The sequence below is a fragment of the Mirounga angustirostris genome, unplaced genomic scaffold, assembly GCF_029215605.1.
Source record: "Mirounga angustirostris isolate CCGP_5_RB_7025 unplaced genomic scaffold, mMirAng1.0.hap1 SCAF_97, whole genome shotgun sequence".
NCBI lineage: Eukaryota > Metazoa > Chordata > Mammalia > Carnivora > Phocidae > Mirounga > Mirounga angustirostris.
In genome coordinates, this window is record NW_026991805.1 from 141,280 (window position 1) to 157,663 (window position 16,384).

The following is a 16,384-nucleotide window of genomic DNA, read 5'->3' on the forward strand; positions in this document are numbered from 1 at the left end:
CCGTGGGTCTGTGCGTCTGTCTATGCCAGCCGGCTTCTGGTGTCCCTCAGTCGGGTCCTCTTGTCGGTGGGTGGGCAGGGGAAGGGTGGCGGAGGAAGGGCGACGGGGTTGGGCTGATGAGGAGGGTCCCTGGGGGCGCCGGTGGCTCCGGGTTGGCTTGGAACCAGGCCGGGGTGGAGAGGCGGAAGGGCCTGGTGGCGGGCCTGGCTTGCCCTAAGGGCGGCGGGTGGGGCGCCGGGGGTGGGGGGGCGCGGAGAACAGCGCGCGGGCCACGCCCCCCGCGCCCCGACGCTCCCCTTGGCCCTCTCGGGAGCCAGGCGGCGGCCCCCGGGTCTGGAGAGTATCGGGCCGTGAGAGCGCTCGGTGTTCCGCGACTGCGGGGCGCTGGAGGCGCCACGTCCTCTGGGCGGTTTGGCAGGCAGGCAGGTGCAAGGCACAGGGCAGGCGTGGGGCGGTTGGGGGCTGAGGAGGGGCACGGCTGCGGCCCGGAGGCGCAGAGCAGGCTCTTAGGGCGGCCAGCGGCAGCGGCACACGTCTACGGCCATACCACCCTGAACGCGCCCGATCTCGTCTGATCTCGGAAGCTAAGCAGGGTCGGGCCTGGTTAGTACTTGGATGGGAGACCGCCTGGGAATACCGGGTGCTGTAGGCTTTTTTTCTTTGCCTTTTCTTTCCCCTTCGGCCTCCCTTCCTCTCCCTTCGCCGCCACAGTCCCCCCCCCCCGCCCCGCCCCCTCCGCCCCTTGCCCAACAAGGCCTCCTGCAAACGCCCGGTGCCCCCCTGGCCCCTCGCCAGCCGCGCACCGCACCGAGGGTCCCTGTCTCGCAGCTTGTGCCCGCTGCACCGGCAGGCAGCCCCCAGCCCTTCCACCTCACAGCCACCACGCCCACGCACACCCGATCCAGAGGGGCGGGCTGGGGGAGGTGGGGGCGGGCTGGGTGGGCGGAGGCGGCGGCTTCGCAGGGAGGGAAAGGGGGAGGGCGGCGAGGACCGCCCGCGGGCTTGGGGCGGGGGGAGCGCGGGCGGGACGGCACCCCGTCTCGGCAGGCGTGCCCTCCCAAGGTCCTGCGCCTCGGGGCCTCATCCCCGGAGCCCCTAGCCATTCCCTTGGGCCGCCCCGAGTGCACAAGCGCACCGGGCAACCGGCCCCACCTTAGGCCTGGGCCCGCCTCCACCTTCTCCCCACCCGCCCTGGGCTGCGCTCCCGCGCGCGCGGGCATTCCCTTCCTTCCCGCGGAACACCGTCCCTCTGCCCCCAGGCCGGGGGTCCTCGCTCCGTGTGGGCAGGACACAAGATGGCCGACCGCCCGGGGCCTCCCCCGTTGGCACCCGGGACCACCCGTTGGCCCCCGACTCCGTGCTCAGTGTCCCCGCAACAGCGAAGCGCACAGCGAGGCTCGCTCGCTCGGCAAGACGGCGGGAGGGGGCGGCCCTGCACCACGCCCCAAAGCGGCCCCCCAAATAAAGGACGAGAGCAGAGGAGGAATCGCCCGCACGCCCCCAGGCCCAGAGTGGGTCCTGGGCGGGAACGGGAGCAGGGCGGGTCTCCTGAGGCCTTGGCTGCGCGACCTCGGCCCCGGGGGGCTCCTCGGTGCCCAGAGCCCACCCAAGCACGACCACCCTCCCGAGGAGGGCTAGCTGCCTAGCCAACACAGTCTCTTCCTCTGTGTGTGTGTGTGTGTGTGTGTGTGGTGTGTGTGTGTGGTGTGTGTGGTGTGTGTGTGGTGTGTGTGTCTGTTTCTGGGGTGTGCCCCTGTGTCTCCGTCCCTGTCCGCATCCAGGTCAGGGTCCGCGTCTGTCTGTCTTGGGGCCAGAGCGGGGGTGTGTGTTGGATACTCTGTCTGTGTTCTCCCTCTCTGTCCCTCTCTTCCTCTCTGTCTACATCTCCGTCCGTCCGTCCGTCCGTGTCTCTGTCTTTCCCCGTGGGTCTGTGCGTCTGTCTATGCCAGCCGGCTTCCGGTGTCCCTCAGTCGGGTCCTCTTGTCGGTGGGTGGGCAGGGGAAGGGTGGCGGAGGAAGGGCGACGGGGTTGGGCTGATGAGGAGGGTCCCTGGGGGCGCCGGTGGCTCCGGGTTGGCTTGGAGCCAGGCGGGGTGGAGAGGCAGAAAGGCCTGGTGGCCGGCCTGGCTTGGCCTAGGGCGACGGGTGGGACGCTGGGGGTGGGGGGCGCGGAAAACACCTCAGGGGCCGCGCCCACCGCGCCCCGCCCCGACGCTTCCCTTTGCCATGCCGGTAGCCAGGAGGCGGTGGGGCGGCGGCGGCCCCCGGGACTGGAGAGTCCCCGGCAGGGAGAGCGCCCGGACTTCCACGACTGCGGGGCACCGGAGGGGCCACGTCCCCTGGGCGGCTGGCAGGCAGGCAGGTGCAAGGCGCAGGGCAGGCGGGGTTCGGGTGAGGGCTGAGGAGGGGCACGGCTGGGCCCGGGAGGCGCAGAGCAGGCTCTTAGGGCGGCCAGCGGCAGCCGCACACGTCTACGGCCATACCACCCTGAACGCGCCCGATCTCGTCTGATCTCGGAAGCTAAGCAGGGTCGGGCCTGGTTAGTACTTGGATGGGAGACCGCCTGGGAATACCGGGTGCTGTAGGCTTTTTTCTTTGCCTTTTCTTTCCCCTTGGGCCACCCTTCCCATACCTTTACCGCCACAGCACCCCGCCCCCTTGCCCAACTAGGCTTCCTCCAAACGCCCCGTGCCCCCCTGGCCCCTCGCCAGCCGCGCACCGCACCGCGAGTCCCTGGCTCGCAGCAGGTGCCCCCTGCAGGGGCAGGCGTCTTCCAGCCAGCCCTTGGGCCTCCAAGCCACCACGCCCACGCACACCGGATCCAGAGGGGTGGGCTGGGGGTCGATGGGGGCGGGCGGGGTGGGCGAAGGCGACGCCTTCGGAGGGAGGGAACGCGGGAGGGCGACGATGACCCTGGCACCGATGGGCCGGGGCCAGCGCGGGCCGGACGGCACCCGCTCTGGGCAGGCGTGTCCTCCCATGGTCCTGCGCCTCGGGCCCTCATCCCCACATCCCCTAGCCATTCCATCGGGCCGCCCGGAGCGCACGACCGCACTGGGCAACTGGCCCCACCTTAGGCCTGGGCCCGCCTCCACCTTGTCCCCAGCAGCCCTGGGGTGCGCTCCCACCCGCGGGCATTCCCTTCCTTCCCTTGGAACACCGTCCCTTTGCCCCCGTGCCGGGGGTCCCCGCTCCGGGTGGGCAGGACACAAGATGGCCGGTCGCCCGGGGCCTCCCCCCTTGGCGCCCGGGACCACCCGCTGGCACCAGAATCCGTGCTTAGTCTCCCTGCAACAGCGAAGCGAAGACCGAGGCTCGCTCGCTCAGCAAGATGGGGAGAGGGGGACGCCCTGCACCTCGCCCCAAAGCAGCCCCCCATATAAAGGACGACAGCAGAGGAGGAATCGCCCACATGCCCCGAGGACCAGAGTGGGTCCAGGGCGGGAACGGGAGCAGAGCGGGTCTCGTGACGCCTTGGCTGCGCATCTCGGCCCCGAGGGGCTCCTCGGTGCCCAGAGCCCACCCAAGCACGACCACCCTCCCGAGGGCTAGCTGCCTAGCCAACACAGTCTCCTCCTGTTTGTGTGTGTGTGGGGGGGGGGATGGGTGGGGGGGTGGGTGGGGGTGTGGGGGTGTGGGGGTGTGTGGGGTGTGTGGGGTGTGGGGTGTGGGGTGGGGGGTGTGTGTCTGTTTCTGTGGTGTGCCCCTGTGTCTCCGTCCCTGTCCGCATCCAGGTCAGGGTCCGCGTCTGTCTGTCTTGGGGCCAGAGCGGGGGCGTGTGTTGGATACTCTGTCTGTGTCTCCCTCTCTGTCTCTCTCTTCCTCTCTGTCTACATCTCCGTCCGTCCGTGTCTCTGTCTTTCCCCGTGGGTCTGTGCGTCTGTCTATGCCAGCCGGCTTCTGGTGTCCCTCAGTCGGGTCCTCTTGTCGGTGGGTGGGCAGGGGAAGGGTGGCGGAGGAAGGGCGACGGGGTTGGGCTGATGAGGAGGGTCCCTGGGGGCGCCGGTGGCTCCGGGTTGGCTTGGAACCAGGCCGGGGTGGAGAGGCGGAAGGGCCTGGTGGCGGGCCTGGCTTGCCCTAAGGGCGGCGGGTGGGGCGCCGGGGGTGGGGGGGCGCGGAGAACAGCGCGCGGGCCACGCCCCCCGCGCCCCGACGCTCCCCTTGGCCCTCTCGGGAGCCAGGCGGCGGCCCCCGGGTCTGGAGAGTATCGGGCCGTGAGAGCGCTCGGTGTTCCGCGACTGCGGGGCGCTGGAGGCGCCACGTCCTCTGGGCGGTTTGGCAGGCAGGCAGGTGCAAGGCACAGGGCAGGCGTGGGGCGGTTGGGGGCTGAGGAGGGGCACGGCTGCGGCCCGGAGGCGCAGAGCAGGCTCTTAGGGCGGCCAGCGGCAGCGGCACACGTCTACGGCCATACCACCCTGAACGCGCCCGATCTCGTCTGATCTCGGAAGCTAAGCAGGGTCGGGCCTGGTTAGTACTTGGATGGGAGACCGCCTGGGAATACCGGGTGCTGTAGGCTTTTTTTCTTTGCCTTTTCTTTCCCCTTCGGCCTCCCTTCCTCTCCCTTCGCCGCCACAGTCCCCCCCCCCGCCCCGCCCCCTCCGCCCCTTGCCCAACAAGGCCTCCTGCAAACGCCCGGTGCCCCCCTGGCCCCTCGCCAGCCGCGCACCGCACCGAGGGTCCCTGTCTCGCAGCTTGTGCCCGCTGCACCGGCAGGCAGCCCCCAGCCCTTCCACCTCACAGCCACCACGCCCACGCACACCCGATCCAGAGGGGCGGGCTGGGGGAGGTGGGGGCGGGCTGGGTGGGCGGAGGCGGCGGCTTCGCAGGGAGGGAAAGGGGGAGGGCGGCGAGGACCGCCCGCGGGCTTGGGGCGGGGGGAGCGCGGGCGGGACGGCACCCCGTCTCGGCAGGCGTGCCCTCCCAAGGTCCTGCGCCTCGGGGCCTCATCCCCGGAGCCCCTAGCCATTCCCTTGGGCCGCCCCGAGTGCACAAGCGCACCGGGCAACCGGCCCCACCTTAGGCCTGGGCCCGCCTCCACCTTCTCCCCACCCGCCCTGGGCTGCGCTCCCGCGCGCGCGGGCATTCCCTTCCTTCCCGCGGAACACCGTCCCTCTGCCCCCAGGCCGGGGGTCCTCGCTCCGTGTGGGCAGGACACAAGATGGCCGACCGCCCGGGGCCTCCCCCGTTGGCACCCGGGACCACCCGTTGGCCCCCGACTCCGTGCTCAGTGTCCCCGCAACAGCGAAGCGCACAGCGAGGCTCGCTCGCTCGGCAAGACGGCGGGAGGGGGCGGCCCTGCACCACGCCCCAAAGCGGCCCCCCAAATAAAGGACGAGAGCAGAGGAGGAATCGCCCGCACGCCCCCAGGCCCAGAGTGGGTCCTGGGCGGGAACGGGAGCAGGGCGGGTCTCCTGAGGCCTTGGCTGCGCGACCTCGGCCCCGGGGGGCTCCTCGGTGCCCAGAGCCCACCCAAGCACGACCACCCTCCCGAGGAGGGCTAGCTGCCTAGCCAACACAGTCTCTTCCTCTGTGTGTGTGTGTGTGTGTGTGTGTGGTGTGTGTGTGTGGTGTGTGTGGTGTGTGTGTGGTGTGTGTGTCTGTTTCTGGGGTGTGCCCCTGTGTCTCCGTCCCTGTCCGCATCCAGGTCAGGGTCCGCGTCTGTCTGTCTTGGGGCCAGAGCGGGGGTGTGTGTTGGATACTCTGTCTGTGTTCTCCCTCTCTGTCCCTCTCTTCCTCTCTGTCTACATCTCCGTCCGTCCGTCCGTCCGTGTCTCTGTCTTTCCCCGTGGGTCTGTGCGTCTGTCTATGCCAGCCGGCTTCCGGTGTCCCTCAGTCGGGTCCTCTTGTCGGTGGGTGGGCAGGGGAAGGGTGGCGGAGGAAGGGCGACGGGGTTGGGCTGATGAGGAGGGTCCCTGGGGGCGCCGGTGGCTCCGGGTTGGCTTGGAGCCAGGCGGGGTGGAGAGGCAGAAAGGCCTGGTGGCCGGCCTGGCTTGGCCTAGGGCGACGGGTGGGACGCTGGGGGTGGGGGGCGCGGAAAACACCTCAGGGGCCGCGCCCACCGCGCCCCGCCCCGACGCTTCCCTTTGCCATGCCGGTAGCCAGGAGGCGGTGGGGCGGCGGCGGCCCCCGGGACTGGAGAGTCCCCGGCAGGGAGAGCGCCCGGACTTCCACGACTGCGGGGCACCGGAGGGGCCACGTCCCCTGGGCGGCTGGCAGGCAGGCAGGTGCAAGGCGCAGGGCAGGCGGGGTTCGGGTGAGGGCTGAGGAGGGGCACGGCTGGGCCCGGGAGGCGCAGAGCAGGCTCTTAGGGCGGCCAGCGGCAGCCGCACACGTCTACGGCCATACCACCCTGAACGCGCCCGATCTCGTCTGATCTCGGAAGCTAAGCAGGGTCGGGCCTGGTTAGTACTTGGATGGGAGACCGCCTGGGAATACCGGGTGCTGTAGGCTTTTTTCTTTGCCTTTTCTTTCCCCTTGGGCCACCCTTCCCATACCTTTACCGCCACAGCACCCCGCCCCCTTGCCCAACTAGGCTTCCTCCAAACGCCCCGTGCCCCCCTGGCCCCTCGCCAGCCGCGCACCGCACCGCGAGTCCCTGGCTCGCAGCAGGTGCCCCCTGCAGGGGCAGGCGTCTTCCAGCCAGCCCTTGGGCCTCCAAGCCACCACGCCCACGCACACCGGATCCAGAGGGGTGGGCTGGGGGTCGATGGGGGCGGGCGGGGTGGGCGAAGGCGACGCCTTCGGAGGGAGGGAACGCGGGAGGGCGACGATGACCCTGGCACCGATGGGCCGGGGCCAGCGCGGGCCGGACGGCACCCGCTCTGGGCAGGCGTGTCCTCCCATGGTCCTGCGCCTCGGGCCCTCATCCCCAGATCCCCTAGCCATTCCATCGGGCCGCCCGGAGCGCACGACCGCACTGGGCAACTGGCCCCACCTTAGGCCTGGGCCCGCCTCCACCTTGTCCCCAGCAGCCCTGGGGTGCGCTCCCACCCGCGGGCATTCCCTTCCTTCCCTTGGAACACCGTCCCTTTGCCCCCGTGCCGGGGGTCCCCGCTCCGGGTGGGCAGGACACAAGATGGCCGGTCGCCCGGGGCCTCCCCCCTTGGCGCCCGGGACCACCCGCTGGCACCAGAATCCGTGCTTAGTCTCCCTGCAACAGCGAAGCGAAGACCGAGGCTCGCTCGCTCAGCAAGATGGGGAGAGGGGGACGCCCTGCACCTCGCCCCAAAGCAGCCCCCCATATAAAGGACGACAGCAGAGGAGGAATCGCCCACATGCCCCGAGGACCAGAGTGGGTCCAGGGCGGGAACGGGAGCAGAGCGGGTCTCGTGACGCCTTGGCTGCGCATCTCGGCCCCGAGGGGCTCCTCGGTGCCCAGAGCCCACCCAAGCACGACCACCCTCCCGAGGGCTAGCTGCCTAGCCAACACAGTCTCCTCCTGTTTGTGTGTGTGTGGGGGGGGGGATGGGTGGGGGGGTGGGTGGGGGTGTGGGGGTGTGGGGGTGTGTGGGGTGTGTGGGGTGTGGGGTGTGGGGTGGGGGGTGTGTGTCTGTTTCTGTGGTGTGCCCCTGTGTCTCCGTCCCTGTCCGCATCCAGGTCAGGGTCCGCGTCTGTCTGTCTTGGGGCCAGAGCGGGGGCGTGTGTTGGATACTCTGTCTGTGTCTCCCTCTCTGTCTCTCTCTTCCTCTCTGTCTACATCTCCGTCCGTCCGTGTCTCTGTCTTTCCCCGTGGGTCTGTGCGTCTGTCTATGCCAGCCGGCTTCTGGTGTCCCTCAGTCGGGTCCTCTTGTCGGTGGGTGGGCAGGGGAAGGGTGGCGGAGGAAGGGCGACGGGGTTGGGCTGATGAGGAGGGTCCCTGGGGGCGCCGGTGGCTCCGGGTTGGCTTGGAACCAGGCCGGGGTGGAGAGGCGGAAGGGCCTGGTGGCGGGCCTGGCTTGCCCTAAGGGCGGCGGGTGGGGCGCCGGGGGTGGGGGGGCGCGGAGAACAGCGCGCGGGCCACGCCCCCCGCGCCCCGACGCTCCCCTTGGCCCTCTCGGGAGCCAGGCGGCGGCCCCCGGGTCTGGAGAGTATCGGGCCGTGAGAGCGCTCGGTGTTCCGCGACTGCGGGGCGCTGGAGGCGCCACGTCCTCTGGGCGGTTTGGCAGGCAGGCAGGTGCAAGGCACAGGGCAGGCGTGGGGCGGTTGGGGGCTGAGGAGGGGCACGGCTGCGGCCCGGAGGCGCAGAGCAGGCTCTTAGGGCGGCCAGCGGCAGCGGCACACGTCTACGGCCATACCACCCTGAACGCGCCCGATCTCGTCTGATCTCGGAAGCTAAGCAGGGTCGGGCCTGGTTAGTACTTGGATGGGAGACCGCCTGGGAATACCGGGTGCTGTAGGCTTTTTTTCTTTGCCTTTTCTTTCCCCTTCGGCCTCCCTTCCTCTCCCTTCGCCGCCACAGTCCCCCCCCCCGCCCCGCCCCCTCCGCCCCTTGCCCAACAAGGCCTCCTGCAAACGCCCGGTGCCCCCCTGGCCCCTCGCCAGCCGCGCACCGCACCGAGGGTCCCTGTCTCGCAGCTTGTGCCCGCTGCACCGGCAGGCAGCCCCCAGCCCTTCCACCTCACAGCCACCACGCCCACGCACACCCGATCCAGAGGGGCGGGCTGGGGGAGGTGGGGGCGGGCTGGGTGGGCGGAGGCGGCGGCTTCGCAGGGAGGGAAAGGGGGAGGGCGGCGAGGACCGCCCGCGGGCTTGGGGCGGGGGGAGCGCGGGCGGGACGGCACCCCGTCTCGGCAGGCGTGCCCTCCCAAGGTCCTGCGCCTCGGGGCCTCATCCCCGGAGCCCCTAGCCATTCCCTTGGGCCGCCCCGAGTGCACAAGCGCACCGGGCAACCGGCCCCACCTTAGGCCTGGGCCCGCCTCCACCTTCTCCCCACCCGCCCTGGGCTGCGCTCCCGCGCGCGCGGGCATTCCCTTCCTTCCCGCGGAACACCGTCCCTCTGCCCCCAGGCCGGGGGTCCTCGCTCCGTGTGGGCAGGACACAAGATGGCCGACCGCCCGGGGCCTCCCCCGTTGGCACCCGGGACCACCCGTTGGCCCCCGACTCCGTGCTCAGTGTCCCCGCAACAGCGAAGCGCACAGCGAGGCTCGCTCGCTCGGCAAGACGGCGGGAGGGGGCGGCCCTGCACCACGCCCCAAAGCGGCCCCCCAAATAAAGGACGAGAGCAGAGGAGGAATCGCCCGCACGCCCCCAGGCCCAGAGTGGGTCCTGGGCGGGAACGGGAGCAGGGCGGGTCTCCTGAGGCCTTGGCTGCGCGACCTCGGCCCCGGGGGGCTCCTCGGTGCCCAGAGCCCACCCAAGCACGACCACCCTCCCGAGGAGGGCTAGCTGCCTAGCCAACACAGTCTCTTCCTCTGTGTGTGTGTGTGTGTGTGTGTGTGTGGTGTGTGTGTGGTGTGTGTGGTGTGTGTGTGGTGTGTGTGTCTGTTTCTGGGGTGTGCCCCTGTGTCTCCGTCCCTGTCCGCATCCAGGTCAGGGTCCGCGTCTGTCTGTCTTGGGGCCAGAGCGGGGGTGTGTGTTGGATACTCTGTCTGTGTTCTCCCTCTCTGTCCCTCTCTTCCTCTCTGTCTACATCTCCGTCCGTCCGTCCGTCCGTGTCTCTGTCTTTCCCCGTGGGTCTGTGCGTCTGTCTATGCCAGCCGGCTTCCGGTGTCCCTCAGTCGGGTCCTCTTGTCGGTGGGTGGGCAGGGGAAGGGTGGCGGAGGAAGGGCGACGGGGTTGGGCTGATGAGGAGGGTCCCTGGGGGCGCCGGTGGCTCCGGGTTGGCTTGGAGCCAGGCGGGGTGGAGAGGCAGAAAGGCCTGGTGGCCGGCCTGGCTTGGCCTAGGGCGACGGGTGGGACGCTGGGGGTGGGGGGCGCGGAAAACACCTCAGGGGCCGCGCCCACCGCGCCCCGCCCCGACGCTTCCCTTTGCCATGCCGGTAGCCAGGAGGCGGTGGGGCGGCGGCGGCCCCCGGGACTGGAGAGTCCCCGGCAGGGAGAGCGCCCGGACTTCCACGACTGCGGGGCACCGGAGGGGCCACGTCCCCTGGGCGGCTGGCAGGCAGGCAGGTGCAAGGCGCAGGGCAGGCGGGGTTCGGGTGAGGGCTGAGGAGGGGCACGGCTGGGCCCGGGAGGCGCAGAGCAGGCTCTTAGGGCGGCCAGCGGCAGCCGCACACGTCTACGGCCATACCACCCTGAACGCGCCCGATCTCGTCTGATCTCGGAAGCTAAGCAGGGTCGGGCCTGGTTAGTACTTGGATGGGAGACCGCCTGGGAATACCGGGTGCTGTAGGCTTTTTTCTTTGCCTTTTCTTTCCCCTTGGGCCACCCTTCCCATACCTTTACCGCCACAGCACCCCGCCCCCTTGCCCAACTAGGCTTCCTCCAAACGCCCCGTGCCCCCCTGGCCCCTCGCCAGCCGCGCACCGCACCGCGAGTCCCTGGCTCGCAGCAGGTGCCCCCTGCAGGGGCAGGCGTCTTCCAGCCAGCCCTTGGGCCTCCAAGCCACCACGCCCACGCACACCGGATCCAGAGGGGTGGGCTGGGGGTCGATGGGGGCGGGCGGGGTGGGCGAAGGCGACGCCTTCGGAGGGAGGGAACGCGGGAGGGCGACGATGACCCTGGCACCGATGGGCCGGGGCCAGCGCGGGCCGGACGGCACCCGCTCTGGGCAGGCGTGTCCTCCCATGGTCCTGCGCCTCGGGCCCTCATCCCCACATCCCCTAGCCATTCCATCGGGCCGCCCGGAGCGCACGACCGCACTGGGCAACTGGCCCCACCTTAGGCCTGGGCCCGCCTCCACCTTGTCCCCAGCAGCCCTGGGGTGCGCTCCCACCCGCGGGCATTCCCTTCCTTCCCTTGGAACACCGTCCCTTTGCCCCCGTGCCGGGGGTCCCCGCTCCGGGTGGGCAGGACACAAGATGGCCGGTCGCCCGGGGCCTCCCCCCTTGGCGCCCGGGACCACCCGCTGGCACCAGAATCCGTGCTTAGTCTCCCTGCAACAGCGAAGCGAAGACCGAGGCTCGCTCGCTCAGCAAGATGGGGAGAGGGGGACGCCCTGCACCTCGCCCCAAAGCAGCCCCCCATATAAAGGACGACAGCAGAGGAGGAATCGCCCACATGCCCCGAGGACCAGAGTGGGTCCAGGGCGGGAACGGGAGCAGAGCGGGTCTCGTGACGCCTTGGCTGCGCATCTCGGCCCCGAGGGGCTCCTCGGTGCCCAGAGCCCACCCAAGCACGACCACCCTCCCGAGGGCTAGCTGCCTAGCCAACACAGTCTCCTCCTGTTTGTGTGTGTGTGGGGGGGGGGATGGGTGGGGGGGTGGGTGGGGGTGTGGGGGTGTGGGGGTGTGTGGGGTGTGTGGGGTGTGGGGTGTGGGGTGGGGGGTGTGTGTCTGTTTCTGTGGTGTGCCCCTGTGTCTCCGTCCCTGTCCGCATCCAGGTCAGGGTCCGCGTCTGTCTGTCTTGGGGCCAGAGCGGGGGCGTGTGTTGGATACTCTGTCTGTGTCTCCCTCTCTGTCTCTCTCTTCCTCTCTGTCTACATCTCCGTCCGTCCGTGTCTCTGTCTTTCCCCGTGGGTCTGTGCGTCTGTCTATGCCAGCCGGCTTCTGGTGTCCCTCAGTCGGGTCCTCTTGTCGGTGGGTGGGCAGGGGAAGGGTGGCGGAGGAAGGGCGACGGGGTTGGGCTGATGAGGAGGGTCCCTGGGGGCGCCGGTGGCTCCGGGTTGGCTTGGAACCAGGCCGGGGTGGAGAGGCGGAAGGGCCTGGTGGCGGGCCTGGCTTGCCCTAAGGGCGGCGGGTGGGGCGCCGGGGGTGGGGGGGCGCGGAGAACAGCGCGCGGGCCACGCCCCCCGCGCCCCGACGCTCCCCTTGGCCCTCTCGGGAGCCAGGCGGCGGCCCCCGGGTCTGGAGAGTATCGGGCCGTGAGAGCGCTCGGTGTTCCGCGACTGCGGGGCGCTGGAGGCGCCACGTCCTCTGGGCGGTTTGGCAGGCAGGCAGGTGCAAGGCACAGGGCAGGCGTGGGGCGGTTGGGGGCTGAGGAGGGGCACGGCTGCGGCCCGGAGGCGCAGAGCAGGCTCTTAGGGCGGCCAGCGGCAGCGGCACACGTCTACGGCCATACCACCCTGAACGCGCCCGATCTCGTCTGATCTCGGAAGCTAAGCAGGGTCGGGCCTGGTTAGTACTTGGATGGGAGACCGCCTGGGAATACCGGGTGCTGTAGGCTTTTTTTCTTTGCCTTTTCTTTCCCCTTCGGCCTCCCTTCCTCTCCCTTCGCCGCCACAGTCCCCCCCCCCGCCCCGCCCCCTCCGCCCCTTGCCCAACAAGGCCTCCTGCAAACGCCCGGTGCCCCCCTGGCCCCTCGCCAGCCGCGCACCGCACCGAGGGTCCCTGTCTCGCAGCTTGTGCCCGCTGCACCGGCAGGCAGCCCCCAGCCCTTCCACCTCACAGCCACCACGCCCACGCACACCCGATCCAGAGGGGCGGGCTGGGGGAGGTGGGGGCGGGCTGGGTGGGCGGAGGCGGCGGCTTCGCAGGGAGGGAAAGGGGGAGGGCGGCGAGGACCGCCCGCGGGCTTGGGGCGGGGGGAGCGCGGGCGGGACGGCACCCCGTCTCGGCAGGCGTGCCCTCCCAAGGTCCTGCGCCTCGGGGCCTCATCCCCGGAGCCCCTAGCCATTCCCTTGGGCCGCCCCGAGTGCACAAGCGCACCGGGCAACCGGCCCCACCTTAGGCCTGGGCCCGCCTCCACCTTCTCCCCACCCGCCCTGGGCTGCGCTCCCGCGCGCGCGGGCATTCCCTTCCTTCCCGCGGAACACCGTCCCTCTGCCCCCAGGCCGGGGGTCCTCGCTCCGTGTGGGCAGGACACAAGATGGCCGACCGCCCGGGGCCTCCCCCGTTGGCACCCGGGACCACCCGTTGGCCCCCGACTCCGTGCTCAGTGTCCCCGCAACAGCGAAGCGCACAGCGAGGCTCGCTCGCTCGGCAAGACGGCGGGAGGGGGCGGCCCTGCACCACGCCCCAAAGCGGCCCCCCAAATAAAGGACGAGAGCAGAGGAGGAATCGCCCGCACGCCCCCAGGCCCAGAGTGGGTCCTGGGCGGGAACGGGAGCAGGGCGGGTCTCCTGAGGCCTTGGCTGCGCGACCTCGGCCCCGGGGGGCTCCTCGGTGCCCAGAGCCCACCCAAGCACGACCACCCTCCCGAGGAGGGCTAGCTGCCTAGCCAACACAGTCTCTTCCTCTGTGTGTGTGTGTGTGTGTGTGTGTGGTGTGTGTGTGTGGTGTGTGTGGTGTGTGTGTGGTGTGTGTGTCTGTTTCTGGGGTGTGCCCCTGTGTCTCCGTCCCTGTCCGCATCCAGGTCAGGGTCCGCGTCTGTCTGTCTTGGGGCCAGAGCGGGGGTGTGTGTTGGATACTCTGTCTGTGTTCTCCCTCTCTGTCCCTCTCTTCCTCTCTGTCTACATCTCCGTCCGTCCGTCCGTCCGTGTCTCTGTCTTTCCCCGTGGGTCTGTGCGTCTGTCTATGCCAGCCGGCTTCCGGTGTCCCTCAGTCGGGTCCTCTTGTCGGTGGGTGGGCAGGGGAAGGGTGGCGGAGGAAGGGCGACGGGGTTGGGCTGATGAGGAGGGTCCCTGGGGGCGCCGGTGGCTCCGGGTTGGCTTGGAGCCAGGCGGGGTGGAGAGGCAGAAAGGCCTGGTGGCCGGCCTGGCTTGGCCTAGGGCGACGGGTGGGACGCTGGGGGTGGGGGGCGCGGAAAACACCTCAGGGGCCGCGCCCACCGCGCCCCGCCCCGACGCTTCCCTTTGCCATGCCGGTAGCCAGGAGGCGGTGGGGCGGCGGCGGCCCCCGGGACTGGAGAGTCCCCGGCAGGGAGAGCGCCCGGACTTCCACGACTGCGGGGCACCGGAGGGGCCACGTCCCCTGGGCGGCTGGCAGGCAGGCAGGTGCAAGGCGCAGGGCAGGCGGGGTTCGGGTGAGGGCTGAGGAGGGGCACGGCTGGGCCCGGGAGGCGCAGAGCAGGCTCTTAGGGCGGCCAGCGGCAGCCGCACACGTCTACGGCCATACCACCCTGAACGCGCCCGATCTCGTCTGATCTCGGAAGCTAAGCAGGGTCGGGCCTGGTTAGTACTTGGATGGGAGACCGCCTGGGAATACCGGGTGCTGTAGGCTTTTTTCTTTGCCTTTTCTTTCCCCTTGGGCCACCCTTCCCATACCTTTACCGCCACAGCACCCCGCCCCCTTGCCCAACTAGGCTTCCTCCAAACGCCCCGTGCCCCCCTGGCCCCTCGCCAGCCGCGCACCGCACCGCGAGTCCCTGGCTCGCAGCAGGTGCCCCCTGCAGGGGCAGGCGTCTTCCAGCCAGCCCTTGGGCCTCCAAGCCACCACGCCCACGCACACCGGATCCAGAGGGGTGGGCTGGGGGTCGATGGGGGCGGGCGGGGTGGGCGAAGGCGACGCCTTCGGAGGGAGGGAACGCGGGAGGGCGACGATGACCCTGGCACCGATGGGCCGGGGCCAGCGCGGGCCGGACGGCACCCGCTCTGGGCAGGCGTGTCCTCCCATGGTCCTGCGCCTCGGGCCCTCATCCCCACATCCCCTAGCCATTCCATCGGGCCGCCCGGAGCGCACGACCGCACTGGGCAACTGGCCCCACCTTAGGCCTGGGCCCGCCTCCACCTTGTCCCCAGCAGCCCTGGGGTGCGCTCCCACCCGCGGGCATTCCCTTCCTTCCCTTGGAACACCGTCCCTTTGCCCCCGTGCCGGGGGTCCCCGCTCCGGGTGGGCAGGACACAAGATGGCCGGTCGCCCGGGGCCTCCCCCCTTGGCGCCCGGGACCACCCGCTGGCACCAGAATCCGTGCTTAGTCTCCCTGCAACAGCGAAGCGAAGACCGAGGCTCGCTCGCTCAGCAAGATGGGGAGAGGGGGACGCCCTGCACCTCGCCCCAAAGCAGCCCCCCATATAAAGGACGACAGCAGAGGAGGAATCGCCCACATGCCCCGAGGACCAGAGTGGGTCCAGGGCGGGAACGGGAGCAGAGCGGGTCTCGTGACGCCTTGGCTGCGCATCTCGGCCCCGAGGGGCTCCTCGGTGCCCAGAGCCCACCCAAGCACGACCACCCTCCCGAGGGCTAGCTGCCTAGCCAACACAGTCTCCTCCTGTTTGTGTGTGTGTGTGTGGGGGGGATGGGTGGGGGGGTGGGTGGGGGTGTGGGGGTGTGGGGGTGTGTGGGGTGTGTGGGGTGTGGGGTGTGGGGTGGGGGGTGTGTGTCTGTTTCTGTGGTGTGCCCCTGTGTCTCCGTCCCTGTCCGCATCCAGGTCAGGGTCCGCGTCTGTCTGTCTTGGGGCCAGAGCGGGGGCGTGTGTTGGATACTCTGTCTGTGTCTCCCTCTCTGTCTCTCTCTTCCTCTCTGTCTACATCTCCGTCCGTCCGTGTCTCTGTCTTTCCCCGTGGGTCTGTGCGTCTGTCTATGCCAGCCGGCTTCTGGTGTCCCTCAGTCGGGTCCTCTTGTCGGTGGGTGGGCAGGGGAAGGGTGGCGGAGGAAGGGCGACGGGGTTGGGCTGATGAGGAGGGTCCCTGGGGGCGCCGGTGGCTCCGGGTTGGCTTGGAACCAGGCCGGGGTGGAGAGGCGGAAGGGCCTGGTGGCGGGCCTGGCTTGCCCTAAGGGCGGCGGGTGGGGCGCCGGGGGTGGGGGGGCGCGGAGAACAGCGCGCGGGCCACGCCCCCCGCGCCCCGACGCTCCCCTTGGCCCTCTCGGGAGCCAGGCGGCGGCCCCCGGGTCTGGAGAGTATCGGGCCGTGAGAGCGCTCGGTGTTCCGCGACTGCGGGGCGCTGGAGGCGCCACGTCCTCTGGGCGGTTTGGCAGGCAGGCAGGTGCAAGGCACAGGGCAGGCGTGGGGCGGTTGGGGGCTGAGGAGGGGCACGGCTGCGGCCCGGAGGCGCAGAGCAGGCTCTTAGGGCGGCCAGCGGCAGCGGCACACGTCTACGGCCATACCACCCTGAACGCGCCCGATCTCGTCTGATCTCGGAAGCTAAGCAGGGTCGGGCCTGGTTAGTACTTGGATGGGAGACCGCCTGGGAATACCGGGTGCTGTAGGCTTTTTTTCTTTGCCTTTTCTTTCCCCTTCGGCCTCCCTTCCTCTCCCTTCGCCGCCACAGTCCCCCCCCCCGCCCCGCCCCCTCCGCCCCTTGCCCAACAAGGCCTCCTGCAAACGCCCGGTGCCCCCCTGGCCCCTCGCCAGCCGCGCACCGCACCGAGGGTCCCTGTCTCGCAGCTTGTGCCCGCTGCACCGGCAGGCAGCCCCCAGCCCTTCCACCTCACAGCCACCACGCCCACGCACACCCGATCCAGAGGGGCGGGCTGGGGGAGGTGGGGGCGGGC

At 70.6% G+C, this 16,384-nt stretch overlaps 9 non-coding genes across 9 annotated transcripts; all 9 read left to right on the forward strand.

Moving 5' to 3' along the window:
• Positions 1 to 533: 533 nt before the first annotated feature.
• Positions 534 to 652, forward strand: LOC135363285 (5S ribosomal RNA). The gene has a single exon (XR_010408932.1). It is a non-coding gene; the product is annotated as a 5S ribosomal RNA (ribosomal RNA).
• A 1,816-nt stretch (positions 653 to 2,468) lies between these two features.
• LOC135363286 (5S ribosomal RNA) lies at positions 2,469 to 2,587 on the forward strand. Its single transcript, XR_010408933.1, has one exon. It is a non-coding gene; the product is annotated as a 5S ribosomal RNA (ribosomal RNA).
• Positions 2,588 to 4,396: 1,809 nt separating this feature from the next.
• On the forward strand, positions 4,397 to 4,515 carry LOC135363287 (5S ribosomal RNA). Its single transcript, XR_010408934.1, has one exon. It is a non-coding gene; the product is annotated as a 5S ribosomal RNA (ribosomal RNA).
• Positions 4,516 to 6,330: 1,815 nt separating this feature from the next.
• LOC135363289 (5S ribosomal RNA) lies at positions 6,331 to 6,449 on the forward strand. Its single transcript, XR_010408936.1, has one exon. It is a non-coding gene; the product is annotated as a 5S ribosomal RNA (ribosomal RNA).
• A 1,809-nt stretch (positions 6,450 to 8,258) lies between these two features.
• Positions 8,259 to 8,377, forward strand: LOC135363290 (5S ribosomal RNA). Its single transcript, XR_010408937.1, has one exon. It is a non-coding gene; the product is annotated as a 5S ribosomal RNA (ribosomal RNA).
• Positions 8,378 to 10,192: 1,815 nt separating this feature from the next.
• LOC135363291 (5S ribosomal RNA) lies at positions 10,193 to 10,311 on the forward strand. The gene has a single exon (XR_010408938.1). It is a non-coding gene; the product is annotated as a 5S ribosomal RNA (ribosomal RNA).
• A 1,809-nt stretch (positions 10,312 to 12,120) lies between these two features.
• On the forward strand, positions 12,121 to 12,239 carry LOC135363292 (5S ribosomal RNA). Its single transcript, XR_010408939.1, has one exon. It is a non-coding gene; the product is annotated as a 5S ribosomal RNA (ribosomal RNA).
• A 1,815-nt stretch (positions 12,240 to 14,054) lies between these two features.
• Positions 14,055 to 14,173, forward strand: LOC135363294 (5S ribosomal RNA). Its single transcript, XR_010408940.1, has one exon. It is a non-coding gene; the product is annotated as a 5S ribosomal RNA (ribosomal RNA).
• Positions 14,174 to 15,983: 1,810 nt separating this feature from the next.
• On the forward strand, positions 15,984 to 16,102 carry LOC135363295 (5S ribosomal RNA). The gene has a single exon (XR_010408941.1). It is a non-coding gene; the product is annotated as a 5S ribosomal RNA (ribosomal RNA).
• Positions 16,103 to 16,384: the final 282 nt, after the last annotated feature.